The following is a 13,726-nucleotide window of genomic DNA, read 5'->3' on the forward strand; positions in this document are numbered from 1 at the left end:
ACATTAGACAGTCTAAAGAGTGTATTTTGCTGGTTCAGTAAGAAAAGGTTAGGAACTGTAAATGGATTGCACAGGGGAAATTGCAGCTGTTAAGAACACTGTTTAAAGGATGTAAAGCTGAAAAGCCGAGCTTTAAATCTCATTAAAATTGTAGCCCAAACTGACAAAATCAGAAAACTCAAAGCTGAGATCATCACCCTGTTGTTAATGAAAGCTACTTCTGTAAAAGCCAGATTGCAGGAGTGTCATGACCTTAATGTGATGAATTCTCATTTAAGTGCATTTGAGGAAATATATATGAGTAGAAAGACTGCACATGAGAACCTAATTAATTTTAAAACAGTATTTGAATAACAATGCTTAGTCAAGCTTATGGATTTTATAAAAACTGTTGAACGTTATGTATGCACTTCTATTCATTTTACACCATGATGTAAATTATCACACCAGATTGGCACCAGCCAGTAGAAACAAGAAAGGAAGGAAATTTTACCATTTTCTGCCCGTTCATATATGGGTATCAGGTGGTAAAAGCAGAAAAGGGGATACATAAACATTGTCTGCATTCACTTTTTACAAGGCTGTTGTTTGTTATTTACAAAATAATCTATAATATCACCTGTAATATCATTATAATCTATAATATCATAATTTGACAGGATAACTAATGCCACATTTCAGGTGAGTAACAGATGACAGAGCTACTCAGGACTGAGTACACTTGAGAAAACATTTTTGAGTAAGAAGACCAGGAAATTGCTCATACCCTGAGCCTCTGGTGAGCAGGTAAGCACCATGCAGCCACTTTCTCACTCCTGCTGCTCCCAGAGGGATGGGAGAGAGAATAGGAAAAGCAAAAGTGAGAGAACTCATAGATTGAGATAAAGATGTTTTAATAATTGAATGAAAGAGGAAAGGGATGGGGATAGACCCAAACAGAAGTGATTAAAGTGATGAAAAGGCAATAACTTACCATGTCCAAGAAGTAGACTGATGAGTCTCTGAGTCTCTACCCGAATGCCCCCTTCCCTCAACAATAAAAATTCCTGAACATGACATCACATGGTATGGAACAGCACCTTGGGCAGCTGAGTTCCAGGCTATGTTCCCTCCTGGTTTCTTCCCAGTTTCACCCCCAGCCTACTTGCTGCAAGAGCAGAGTGGAAAAGTGCTGCAAGAGACATCTTTGACATGGTGCAAGTACTGCTCAGCAATACCAAAATATTGGTGTGTTATCAGAACTGTATTAGTTATAAAATCAAAACCACATGGACTACTAATACTATTTCAGCCAGACCTAGTACATCACATTAAAAAAAGCAGACATAAATGTTGACCTAAGAACTTGCAGATTTATATAATACTAAATACCTTTGCAGTCCATTGGTCCAAGTCCTTCAAGTCCTTCAAGTTTGACATTAAGATCGGATGCTAACTAATCTTCCTAACTAATGCGTCTGAAATATTGGATAGAAAATAAGTGGACTAGTTGTTACACCCGTGTTTCTATCTACCTGAGCATCTCAGGATTGATTAAATATTCCTAGAACCCAGGAATGATTCCAGCTTGAAGCACAGTTTGACTCTATCTAGAACTCAGCTTGCTGTAAAGATTCAAGTCATTTCAAAACCTCTATGAATTTTTATGTAAAACAATTTATCAAAAACCACAATGCATAAGTTATTTAAGATTTCTTCTTACAGTGAAATGCAGTCACTTCTGAGATGCAAGTTAATTAGCACTTGAAGACAGGAACGAAATAAATTAATTTCAGACTGCAGTAGAAATCTGACAGGTGGCATACAGTTGTCAGAACTGACATTTATCTGTGCCATGCATTTGACTGTTTCTTCTGAGCTGTAACAACAGGATTTCTGTAAGAAAAGGATCTGAAGGTCTGAAACAAATAATGAGTACTTCAGAGGACAGTTTGTTCAAAAGACATTGCAGATTAATTTCTTCATATGCTGGATACTAGCTGACCGTAGTGTGCCAAATCATCACCACCTCTTCAGAAGTGACCCTTGCAGTCTGCTCATTCAAGAATTGACTCAACCTATGCAATTTAGACTAAGAAAATGGATAAACACACTGAAGACAACCTCCAGGCTACACTGGGTATGGATATCTGCTGCATCCCTCAGTGTTTTGCCCAAAATAAGATATTTGAGAATTTTACTTTTGTCTTCTAAACCTTTTTCTTCTACTTTAACTACAAATCAGTCTCTCAAGTATTTTTTTTCTTGGTTTCTGTATTTTAGGTTGGAAATTTTAAAGACCTGGTCTGTGTCCAGAGGCAGGAGGTGCAAAATGTATTTTCAGTAGAGATTTGAATTGCTAAGGCAGCATCTCTACAAACTCAGCTTCTTTCACTGACCACAATGTTACCATGACTTTTGGAGTTCAAGTCTGCCTTCACAAAATAATCAACTGAAACTTGTGAGAACATTGACTGTCTTAATTACTGTGGCTACATTTATTAAACATTTAAATAATAAGAAAAAAACTGATCTTAATTGCTTAATTACTACATTTAAACAGTCATAGGAAAACATATTTTCTACTAAGATGAAGATAGTTTCTTACCTGTTGCTTTGCCAAAAGTGTATGTACCAAATTCTCCTTATTTTTCCAGGGAGAAGTACCCTACCTTCTCCTTGTAAGATGCAGCTGTATAGAGAGACATGACTCCCAAAATCTGTATCAGAAGCAGAGTAAAAAGGTAAAAGTAGCCTATGCAGAGCTTTGTGGTAATGTTGCTATATGGCTCCTGATATCCATCTGGCAAGGAACTTTGCAAGTTTACAGATCTTCCTTATGGTGAGTTTTATGTTCTTTTTAATAGTTACGTCTGCATTAATTTGGAAAAACAGCAAAAAGGTGCAAAGCTCCCTTGAGGGGTTTTTTTTTTTCCCCACAATCTGTCTGCCACAAGTTGCTCTGAGATTTCAATGTTCTAAATGCTGGCCAGATCCATGCTTGCTTTGCTTTTTGGCAAAACTACCGTTCTTCTCATCAGGTACAACACATGCTCACCTGTGAAACTTGCCTGTGCATCATGACAAGTCCCTGGGTAAGAGGAATGCTTTAGTTGAAACTGCAAAAGTTAATTAGTATTAGTGACAACAACACGAAAATTTTGTCGTAATATACTGAGATTTAAAGTTCTTAAGGGCTAGAACACAGATGTTCTGGCTGTCAATGTACATAAAGCTGAATCTGACAGTTCTTCACAGACTGGTCAGGTTAGGCTTACCATGGTACATGCTGCAACAAGTTATTGGTAAAGATACCCAAGGAATAAAATGTTAATTGTGTCACATATAGAAGGATGATAAAAGAAAAAGACACTGCAGAAAAAAAAAACAAACATGAAGACATGGTTTTCTGGGGTGAATTGACCTTGCCCACACAGCTGCTTTCCCACTCTTCCCAACAGGACAGGTCAGCAAAATAAGACAGAAAAACTTGAGAGCCAAATACACAGAGGGAGATCACTTACTAATTACCATCACAGGCAAAACAGACTCGATTTTGGAAAAAATCAGTGTAATTTATTGCCAACTAAAAATAGAGTGGGATGGTGAGAAACAAAGGCAAAAAATGAAACATGTTCCCCCCACCCCTCTACCCCCCTTCCACCTCTGAACCAAGCAGTGCAGGGATACAGGAAAATGGGTGTTGTGATCAGTCCACATCACTGCTCTTTCCCCTTTGCACTTTTCCCTTGCTCCAGCATTGGTCCTCTCCAACGGGTGGATTCCTTCATGGCAATCATGCTCCAGCACAGGCTCTCCAGAAGCTTTCAGTGTGTATCCATCTGCTCTGGTGTGAGGTCCTCCATGGGCTGGAGTTTGCAGATACATCCTCTGGCATGATCCTTTCCATGGGCTGCAGAGAAACACCTGCTTCACCATGGTGTCTCCAAAAGCTGCATAAAAATCTCTCCTCTGGCACCTGGTGTTGCAGAGTGATTCCTAAGAGAGTTTTGTCCTTCCTTATATACATTTTCCCAGAGGTTCCACCAGCTCCACTGATGGGATCAGCTGTGGCTTATGGTGGGGCAATCATGAAGCCAGCTGGAAGCTGATGGTTCTGTCCAGCATAAGGTGGACCTCTGGAATCTTTGCACAAATTCCTCCCCCACACCTCCTCTTCTATAAAAACCCTGCCACCTGCACCCAGTACATTTGTTTTCTCAGTATGTGGAAAATATTACAAGGGCATAAGTAACATTCCCTGTAGCTGGTAAAAAGAAATCTTATCTGTTCTCCACGTTACATTTCCTCATATGCATTTTGACATTTTAATAATTTTCTTGTAAAATAACAAATTATGGAAATGGAAGCTCCTAGACCTTTTCAAATGATTCATAAGAAAAGGGGCCTATCTGCCAAGATGCCTCAAAATAGCTGGATTCCCAAGTGTAGTGTAAACTTTTGAAAATGTTTACAGATACTGACAGTTTTCCAATCTTGGATAAGTGTCTAATCCTTTTGTGGAACAGCTTGTCCTAGTTTTCATTATTTCTGGCATAGAATGGTAAATTGCATGCAAGATTCATCATTTCCTCCTGCTGTCTAAAATCACTTTCTTTGAAAAATAATGTATGGAAATTACTTTCCACTCATAGCTTCCCTTAAACTCACTCCTGTTGAAACTTTCCTTCTTTATGCAGATCAGTAAATCAGTGCTTGGGAAGGGAGAAATGGACTCTTCTCTTTCAATGATGCCTTTCCTAATGCTTATTCTGTACTGTGTAAGTGCCAAAAGGTGCCAAAAAGTGACATTCCAGGGGCAATACCTGTATGGAATTCCAGCAGGTCAAAAGTTGAGGGAGCACAAGGCAAAGAAATACTGCCTCTGTGATAATATACATCTGTGAATTAAGTGAAGTTTCAACTACCTCTGTTTCTCCAGGGATGGTTAAAGACATAATTACTGTAATTTAAGGTGAACAGGAAAAAACAACTGCTGAATGTCTGCAGGTGGGGCAATGCTGAGCTCTGTCTCATATACTGAAGACAAGACTTTACTCATGGGCTCTCATTTTTACTCATGAGACATTTACTCATGTTTTTCAAAGATTTGCATTTGTAGATCTTTCACATTTTTAGGGCCTTCACATATTAGCAAACACAATTCTTTCTTGGAAATTCAGTATTTCCATTTTGGAGGAGGTTATTTCCATAACCTTCCTAGGAATCCTTAAAGCCCTCTCTTGCACTTTTGTAATCATGCCTCCTGGAATAAAGTAGGGTCTCTATCTCTGGGAATTTTCCACAACCTTTGGATGTTTACCAATGTCTACGGCCTTTTGCTTTGCCAGTAAGCATGTACATAGCCTTTCTGTCTTTGTGCACCTTTCTTGGTACCCATCCTCCATGTGGGTAGCAGGAAAAGAGGAAATGATTTACTGTTTCCTGTTCTGCCTTTGTGAACTGACTCCGGGTGCAGTGAAACAGAGAAAAGCAATGTAGTGTTTGGAGGTTTCATTACAAGGAATAATAATACCTACTTAAAGGTAATAGTATTAAACATGCTCTAAGCTCCAGAGCTGCCTCTTCTCAGACCTTCCCAGACATTTAGGTTGTTACTCTCTTGAAATAATTTCTAAGTGCCACAAAGCATTCTTCAAAAAATTAGACTTTTAGTTTAACAATCCCCTCATATCCTTGTCACTTTTTGACAAGCTGTCCAATAAATGTATAGCAATTAGCATAAAACCCATATTGTGAGGTTTTGCTGTTGAGTCGCTATCCACGCATCTGCTGTCTTGGTATTTTTATCTCCTCTTTTATGTAAATCACTCTCCACTGCAGCCCACTGTCTAAGTCACTTTTTCCCTCCTTTTTATCATGCATTCTACATTGTCTGAAATGTGATTTGGTTTTAATTATACAAACAACATATTTTCTGGTTCAGCATTGAAGATTTTCAGCTGAATGCTTTCAGTAAAGCCAGTAAATAAAGCTGACTTTCCCACAACTTATCCCATAAAGAGATGGAGGAATAAAAGCTGCAAAATGGTCAGTGTTTTTGCAGAATAATTAATCTCCTTCCCGTTTACTTATGGCAAACAATCCATCTGGATACTTCTTGCCAACTGCTTCTTGCTAACTGTATTCAGTGGGCATAAAAATAATTTATTTTGATGGCACGAGGTTTTTAACTTGCAGAAATGCATGTAAAGGTTGCTGTATATGTTGCTATAATTAATATTGCTTACCAAACATACCTCTGAATATTTTCATATCATTGAAACAGGGCTGGTGCTACGTATTGCATTAGCTATCATTAGCGCATGAATATTCTATATTATATATCATAAGATGAAATTATAACCCTGGTTTCTAATATCTGTCTTGATTTGCATGAATTTATAATACATGACAATTGCTATGAGAGCTGCATAATGTTGTAATAGCACTGTAAGATTTAAAAAAATATTTGTGAACTCTAAAACTCTGCAAACAGTGACATGATACTGAGAAGGTAGCTGATACTGCCTCAGGGACTGTGTGATGGGGAAGTAAAAACCACTGCATTAAGAGGTAATAGGTTTTGAGTGATTTTCATAATGTTGGCATGTTGGAAAGGACTTTTATATGGCAGCAAAGTTTATGTATCTTTAAACTGGCTGACTATGTTGTACACCTACCTAAAGCTAGGAACCAATGATATGTGAAAGATGGGTAGATGTGTTATCAGCATTGCTAGCTACAAAAAAATATTTTTAAAGTGTTTACTTGCTGTTTACAAGGAAAAGGGATCACTATAGTGGTTTGGTATTGCAAATGAAATTGCTATGTCTTTCCAAGTTGTTTTTAAAGACTTCAGATATATTTTACCTCCCTAAAACTCATCAGTTGGCAATTCTTATTTGTTTGTTTTAAATTATATAAGCTCTATAATTCCTTGTTTCTATTTTTTTTTTTAATTGAAAATTTTTAAAAATGCACAGATACAAATTGTTGTCACCCAAGACAGTGTCTCCATCCTTGTTGAACCACTTTTCTGAGGTGTATAAGCACCTCAGAATACATGATGCTGTCTCTTCTCCTGAGCCAGGCTGCCAAATTTCAGAGCTACCCAAGGATATCTGCAGGATTTGAGCAGGGAAGCCTTGAAGCCCAGGGTGCACAAATACATGCCCTGCTCACTTGAAGCTTCATCTTCCCCAGAGGCTGGAGGTAAACTGTGAAGCCTTGGTGTGGAATAAACATTTTGCTCCACTTCCCAAACATTAAACTACAACATTTATAACACAATCCCATCAGCTGGATGAAGAGTTTGGCCACCCCATGGAAGTCTGGTTCAATTTTATGTGCAGGACCAAACACCTCTGATACACAGAGTATGATCATTTAGGCACAATGTTGAGTCTTCAGTTTTTTGTTGCTTAGCTACCATAGTTCTACATGCACTAAAAATATCATATCAGGTGATGGACAAATCTACAGAATAGCTGTGACAAATTACCAAAATCACTGCAAATGATGGGAAAATTACAAAATGTGGCCACGGTATGTAGAGAATTGAAAATAATTTTAAAAGGGCAATTTGTTTTTTCAAAGTTATTTCTAATCCAGGTTTATAATTCCATGCCAGGCAGTCTTCTCAAAGATACAGTTCATGTTTAACTATCCAATTAATTTGGCAGGTAGTTTAACCTGCATCTGCAATTAGTACTATAGTGAAGTTCCTATATTCTTGCAGCACTTAATTTCAGCAGTACTTTTCTTCTTCCCAGTTGATATAAAATGATCACCTGTGAGAACCAGTGCTATATTGCAAACTATCTACCACTACAATAGATATAATTTATTAGTCTTTATTTATTTCAGATGTAACTACTGGGAAAAAAAGGCATTCCAAAATGGTATTTTTTATTAAATTACTATTGTTAAGAAGGCCGTAGTATATTGTAAAATATTGCAAAGATCTATAGAGGAGATGAATTTCTGGTGCCAGATTTTAATTTTTCAATTATTGGTGTATCCTTGAATAATGACTGTTACTACATTGAAGATACAGTTTTTCCCTCATTAAAGCACTTTTTGTATAGACAGAGGCCAATGCAAATCCTCTGTTCATGTGTGAGGGCAAAACTGAATGCTAAGACTTTTGTTGAGATGTGAAACCAGGAAAATAATTTTAAAGATGGGCTGAATGAATTACCACATATCTGTTTTGTAATGTTCTCATGAATAAAATTAACAGTTTACAGTGAAGTTTTGTGTGATGGAAGCAGAGCTGAAAGCACAGTATTAGAGTGATGCTTAAATTTTTTATGTTGCTTGGTTTAGACTGAAAAAAATCACAGCTACTACAAGAAAGTTTATTATTTTCTGTCTTTCCTATCTGAGACACTTTGTGATCTGACAAGCAGTTAAAGAATGAAGAAGCTGTGTCTTGTTAATTCTCAGTGTCCTGGTGTAAGCTGGAGGTTTCTTTCTCTCTCTCTTTTTTTTTTTAATTACTTATTCTTTCAAAATAAAAATATAAGAATCATTTTTATTGTTAAAATAATTATATCTTCAAAGATTTCATCTCTAATGAACAAGTGTACATCTATTGCAGCTATTGCTATTATTAATATTATTAGGTATAAAGTGATGAGATAATATTTGTTTATCATAATCTTTCAGTCTTTTATAGTAAATGAACCATGAAGAGAGTAATTTAGTTATGACTCATTTTCTGAATCATCTAAAGGACTCAGAGGGTGGCATTTATTGACACGTAAAGATTTCTTTACTCCAGAAATTGTTCTGCTATATAAGTTAGTACTGGGGATGATCAAAGCAGTCAGTTTATGAGAATGATGAGAATATTGTGAATATTTTGCAATACTTTATGATCAAATACTAAGAATCTTTACATTTATACCAGGGCATTTAATATTTGTTTGTTGGTGTGATGGAACAGATCGTAGTATTTAAAAAAAATATAAAAAATGTGTGAGGCCAGTGCCAGTTAAAGATGCCCTAGATTTGAAGAAGGATGACAGCACAGCAGGAGAACACCTGAAATGCAGGAAAAAGCAATCCCAGCCAGTGAGAGAGCTGCAATTTAAATGTCTCTCTGAAAATGCATGCAGCATAGGGAACAAACCTCAGGAGTTACAGAGATGTGCATAACTGCAGGGCTATGATGTTATGGCATCCCTGAGATCTGCCTGGAGCATGGGAATGGATGGGTACAAGATCTTTAGGCCAGGAAACAAAGAGGAGAAGGAGTCACCCTCTACATCAAGCTGGAGTCCTTGGAAATCTGCCTGAGGATGGGTGAGAGCTGCTCAGTCTGGAGAGGGGAAGACTCTAGGGAGAACTTAACAGCTGCCTTCCAGTGCCTGAAGGTGGCTTAGAGGAAAGGGGTGGGATTTTTCACAAGGATGTAGCAATAGGATGAGGGATAATGACTTTAAACTGGAAGAGAAGAGATTTAGGTTAGACATTAGAAAGAAATTCCTAAGGAAGGAACCTGTGAGGGTGATCAGACACTGGCCTGGGTTGCCCAGGGAAGTTTTGGCCAGCCCCAGGCAAATTTTGGAATACTGCAGTTCCAGAGCTGCAAAAGTCCTGGATATCCTGAAGTGTCTCAGACCAAGGAAATTCCTGAGAAGTTCAGTGAGCAAACTGACAGGAAACCAGGAGTGCTTGGTCACAATTCCACACCTCAGATGGAGGATATTTCCATTAGAGGTTCTGGCACTATACGCTTTATAATACTTTGACAAGTCACAAATTATAACTGAAGTGAACTTTCTCTTCTAAAATACCATTCTCAATTTGTATAGGCTTCTATATATTTTACAAAGTAAACATTCTGAATTAACTCAAAGGGAAAGTCAATGAAAATAACATTCAGTAAGGTTTTGTAGCACATTCAAAGAAATGTGAAAGAATACTTAGAGCAATACTTATGAAAAATTATTAGTGTGCAAAGCTAGGGCTCCTTTTCTCATGGAAATCCTGCAAAAACATAAATCCAAGTGTATACCTGATTTGCCCAGTTAAATGTGTGTTTGATGACAAAGAAGACAGTAGCAAACATTTTTCCCTTGCTCATACTACAGCATTTCAATTTACTGTTTTCCAACCACTGCCTGACTTTGCTGCAATATTAAATTATTAAAGCCAGAAAATCTTGCAAGGCTTTTAATGTTCCCTTCTAGCCATTGTTGTCCATATTTATGAAGTAACCTGAATATTTCTTCTCAGTTGTGGGTACATCCTTTTTATTTTTATACTGGTGACTGTTCTTCAAAAGCCACCCATGCAAGATAATAATATGAAAGATGGAATTAAATATTTGCGTTTCACTCTGTGAGGAGAAAGATCTTAAACCATTTCCTTGTAAGAATTGAAATGAGAGGATTTGTCCTTGTGTGACCAAGTAATATTCTGATTGAGTCCAGGTAACAAAGTCCAGTGTTACCTGTTTTTTTCCAGAAAGTCAGGAGATGTAAAAAAATGCTAATTCCAGGCAAGATTAGGAAAAATTTTTCATGTTTTTTGGGGTTATCCAAACTATTCCACATACTTCCCTGTGGGATATTACTTCAGTGTGTGGTTGTTCCTTTAAAATAAATAAAACCACTGTGATGTGTGTGTATCCTTGACATATCACTATTCACAATGATTTTAATCACTATTATTTAACTCTGCTCTTTCTGAATAATTCTAGGAAATCTTAAATATATTCACTATTAATTCACAAAGTTTGAGCTAACTGTCCTAGCTTCCTGAAATATTTTACTTGAATGTACTACAGGTGGTTGTCGTACTTCAGTTGGTATAATCTCTGATGATAAAAAATATAGTTATTATGGTTTGCAGGTTAAGAAATCACATTTCTTCCACTAATACTATAGTCAGAACTTCAAAGTAAGTGACAAATTCTACTCTCAGATTAGCCAAAGGAAAAGTTTCTGCACACCTCAGTGGTTGCCAGCTTTCACTAAAAATATTTTTTGCTTTTTCTCTGAGTCCAATTATTATTTATGACCCATGTAACCTTCCATTATTTTAACTAGCAGAACAGGTTTTTTTGTCAGGTGTTCTGTTAGGGTTTTTCTCAAACCTTCTTTTCTTTTTAAGAGAAAAGACAGTTGTTTATTTTGGAAAGAATAATAATTATTATGCAGCTAATTTTTAAAAAATGCTTGGTTTGTATTTTGTTGTCTGAGGCATTAAATATTAATAACCTATCATAGTAATTTTTTAATCCTATTTTTTACTGAAGGTTTTATAAATCTTGAATTACACCACTGGGGAAGAAAAAAGATCTCCACCAGCAATTCAAATTCTATCTTGTTTCCTGATGTCTGGCATCCTTTTCAGTTTTGTAAGGACATTATTCATCCACAAAAATTTTGTGGTGAAAGGAAAATTGTTCTTTCCTTGGATGTTCCCCTAAAATTGTTTTTCCTGATAGGTATTAATATTCTTCAGCTGCAAAACATGCTAACTTCTAATGGGCCATCAAGGCAGGAAAATTACATTGTCTGACTCTACTTGCATAGGGTCAAAACAAATTAATAGCATTTCAATGAAACCATTGAAATTACAACAGTTTAGGTAAGAGGAGGACATTTGAAAAACAGAGCATAGAAGTACCAGTGTATTGCTATAGAGTCTACTGAAAATCTACATGGTAAGTTGTAAGAAAACAAGATACTCATCTGTCTACTCAAGGAATCAATTTATTTTTTAAGTTTAGTAATATCCATCTTCCACTAAGTCATGGTGATGCCATGCTTGTCCTCAGGATGCCACTTAAAAAAACTAAAGAGGGTCATTTCTCTCAGGAGTTGTTTGATATGTGAAGGAGGAAGTAAATATGTTTGTGTGATTAGTTAAAAGCTAAAGTAAAGCTTTCTTAGGAAAGGAAGTACAGTGTGAGTATTATTAACAAAATCCTAACTGGGGAGGTGAGAAGACAAAGGAAGCAGAACTGGCCAAGAGGCCTTTCATTGGTTCATCTTATTATCATTATATATATATAATGATAATTATATATATATAATTATCATTATTTTATGTCATCATTATATGTATATATATATACATATATGTATATATATATGTATATATACATATATATAATGTATGTTATATTTTTATCATTATATTATGATCAATATATTATTATCATTATATTACTATCATTAGAGTTCATCTTTCTGACAGAAATTAGCACAGACTGCTGCATCCTTTGTTGTGTGGCTGGTGGGTTTTTTCTTGTGGTAAATGTAGCAGGGTGTCATCACCCTCTCATGTAGCAGGGCATCAGGCTGAAATTTTCAAAACTGTTATTTTTCATAAGCCCACAGTTATTTCAAAAGAAAATATAAATAAGCAGCAAGCAGTACTGATGTCCTGTGCCAAAGCAGGTGCAGTAGTGCTTTGGTTAACAGGATATTGAGAGCCTTAGAACTGAATCAAGGAGGTAAAAGTCACCAGTTTACCATAGATTGCATTTTATTTATCCTTAGGTAGCAGTGGTTTCCTTGTCCAACAACTGCGTTGATCATTTCAGCTTTCAGGGAGCTGCTATTGCAACACAAATCAATCCTGTAAAATAAGACCTATGCCACCTTAACCCTTATTTCAAGCACTGCCAAGAATACCCTTCAAAGTCAGTGAAAATTCAATAAGAGCTTCTTCTATGACATATAAATAAACTTTATAGTTCCACACTTTCACTCATGAACCAGTGGTGAATGGGAAAAATAGACCATGTAACCAAAAGTCTTCTGTTTACCTGAAGTTAAAGCTCCCATAAGGCTTCATTAAGTGAGGCTTCCAGGGTCAGAAAAGCTCTGTTATGTTTTTCATCTTTGTAGAAACCCTCAAGTTCTTCTTCAAACACTAAATCCTCTGTCTTCGCTAAAATTGATTAAATACACCAAAAGAAATACTCTTAAACACAGATTAAAAAAAAAAAAAAAAAAAAGTTTTTTACCATTAAAAATAGTTAAGGACATTTCCTAACAGGGCAATAAACAACTTCTCAAAAAACTTCTTCATTAAAAAGCAATCAGGAAGAAGCAGCTAACAGTTCCCTAATGGGGTATATATTAAAAAAAAAAAAAAAAAATGCATTTAATGTAAATCTGAAACACTGACTTTGTCATTTAAAATAGGATTCTACAAAAAAAAAGGAAAAGACAAGCTAAACTGTGCATAAAATATTGCATACATGCAATAGGTAAAGTCAAAACAAAGCTGCAGAAGGCATAGTTAGCAATCAGAACTAGATTTTTTTAAAACAAAATAAAAATCTAGTTAATTGAATCCATATCAAGAAAGTCACCAGCATTTTTTAGCCACATTTTATAAGATGTGTGTAATTTCCTTTAAAAAGGCTGTGAAAGTCTCATTATAGAAGACCTGAATCCATGAGTCTGAACTTGTCAGGGTGGCAAGTCCTAAGTGGAGATCTCAAAAACCTGCTAGAGTAAATGATGCCTGATTTTTATTAATTTCTCTTTTAGAGGCTTTGTTCTTTGTATGTTTACCTTATACAGGGACTGCCTCTGGAAGAGGTGTGCAACCCTTGGAAGGGAATCTTAATTTTTTCCTGACTCTCCTTAGGTTGCCCAGGCTGGGTTGTGACAAATGTTATCTGTGGAAATGTTTTATAATCAAATACACAGAGAATAATAATCAGGAAGATGTTTTGAAAAAAGTAAAATAGCAAATTTTTTTACCATCA

At 36.2% G+C, this 13,726-nt stretch overlaps 1 long non-coding RNA gene across 1 annotated transcript in view; it reads right to left on the minus strand.

Moving 5' to 3' along the window:
• LOC139799276 (uncharacterized) overlaps positions 1-3,290 on the minus strand; it is an 87,461-nt gene extending 84,171 nt beyond the window's left edge. Inside the window, exon 1 of the long non-coding RNA XR_011727201.1 lies at positions 974-3,290. This is a non-coding gene — a long non-coding RNA (uncharacterized lncRNA). The remainder of the gene's footprint in view (positions 1-973) is intronic.
• Between the last annotated feature and the right edge of the window lie 10,436 nt (positions 3,291-13,726).

This window comes from Heliangelus exortis, chromosome 8, assembly GCF_036169615.1.
Source record: "Heliangelus exortis chromosome 8, bHelExo1.hap1, whole genome shotgun sequence".
Lineage (NCBI taxonomy): Eukaryota > Metazoa > Chordata > Aves > Apodiformes > Trochilidae > Heliangelus > Heliangelus exortis.